Below are 2,000 nucleotides of genomic sequence, written 5' to 3'. Positions count from 1 at the left end.
TACGTGTTTGTATAGTACGTACAACTTTTAGTTGTGTTCGTTTAATTAAGGTACGTCGTTGTTGTATAGGTCGATACTATCTCTTCTATATATATATATATATATATATATATATATATATATATATATATATACAATTATTTTTCTAAGGACTGTTTTTATCTGCTTCAGTTCTCCATAAAAAAATACATATCAAATGTTTTAGACAGTGATGTAGTACTAAATTTCATAGGGTCCCCTGCAAAAATGTTTCCGGCATATGATGTCATCAAGAGGGTAAATACCTCATATTTGAAAGTTGATTTACATTTTTGTAAGTCCATTTATAACTAAAAATTAATTATTTGAGACTACTTACTTGCTTCCATTAGTAATAAAATGAATGCACGTATATTACTGAGAGAAAACACGCAACTGAACTTTCTTTTAATTAAGCAGCAAGTTGAAAAAAACAACTGAGTATCATATAAATAATACTTTAAGTCGTCTTCAACTTCAGTTTTAGCAACAATAAATAGTGTCCAAACAATGTTAACAATTTTGATTTTATAATGTATTGCACATCTGGTGTATTGTGAAAATGAAGAACTAAAAAAGCGAACTTTGTTTAAAATCATGTAAATAATATGCCTTTTAAAAATGTATGTGTTATCAACTGTAAAATGTATTTCATTAAGTGTTTTAATAGCATGTTGTGTATCTTAATAACCAAGTGAAATACGGCAAAAAAAATCACAATTTTAACGTTCCGACACCTGTTATCGACCTGTAGCGGCCGTATGGTGCCTGACTCCAGCTCCTGGAGGAAAATGACAGAATACAAGTGGACACGTGAAACCACAAACAACCAGAGTGTTCGCTGGCATTCTTAGGGTTTGTTATGAAAGAAACCTAATTTTGGATGTAGACTGACAATATTCTAGTCTCAGGATTCAACTCTAATTTCAGATGGAGATTTTTGACAATTTTGTGGTCATAAGAGTCAGTCAGTATATCAGTCCATCGCCTTACATTCATCTTCTTTATACATAACTACACTACCTACGTTTCTTTGTTAGAGGGCATGATCACAATATTCTTGTGGTTTTCAAACGTATTCAGGACTTGTCGTTTTGCTTTATTATGGTTTAGAGATAACTTATAAGATATCTTGCTTCATTTCCACTGTTTGTTATAGTTGGATGATTACTTAACGGCATCTTAGATACCAATAATCATCTAAACTATCAGAGTATTGCAGGGAATCATTGTGAAATTAAGCCTTTTTTTTCAGTAGTGTGATACACTCATTAGTGAGTTCTTTATTTGAGGCATTAACAACTTCGGTGACACGTTTATAGATAAACAGTTTTATGTTTTATGTTCATTAGTGGCTAAGTGTTAAGTCTGAAGGCTTATTACGCTAGAATCTGGGTTTTGATACTCGTGGGTGGCACGGTATAGATAGCTTACTGTGTAGCTTTTCGCTTAACAACAAACAAATAAAATATTATGCTTAGTTTTAAACACACAATAAAAAAGTCTGGTTTACATAGATTTTTTTTGCTGTTGTTTCAAAGGTTTGAAGACTTTTGGCACACATAAGATTTCTGTGTGTTACTTCGAATTCGTTGTTGTGTCTGTATGTTACTTTGAGTTCATTGTTGTGTCTGTGTGTTACTTCGAGTTCATTGTTGTGCGTTGGAACTTTTTAGTAAAATTCATAAACTTATCACATTTCTTTCATCTCGTAACAAGGTGCACAGAGGGAGTTGGGATGGTCAAGCCCCTGTTTTCCTGCTCTTATGCCCCCAAAAGTGCCAATTTTTTGTCACTCCTAAAAAATTGTCAATAACTACGAAAAGATACACTGGTTCCACACCTTGCTTGTTGCGAGTTATTAGGAAAGAAAAAAAAATTCTGGTTTAAAATAAATGTAACACAGGGTCTTTTATGACTTTACAGTAAAATAATAATAATTGTAACATGCTATTAAGTGTTAATATGGAAAATTCTTTGTT

Source organism: Limulus polyphemus, unplaced genomic scaffold (genome assembly GCF_000517525.1).
Source record: "Limulus polyphemus unplaced genomic scaffold, Limulus_polyphemus-2.1.2 Scaffold1781, whole genome shotgun sequence".
NCBI classification, from domain to species: Eukaryota; Metazoa; Arthropoda; class Merostomata; order Xiphosura; family Limulidae; genus Limulus; species Limulus polyphemus.
This window is presented reverse-complemented; position numbering follows the sequence as displayed.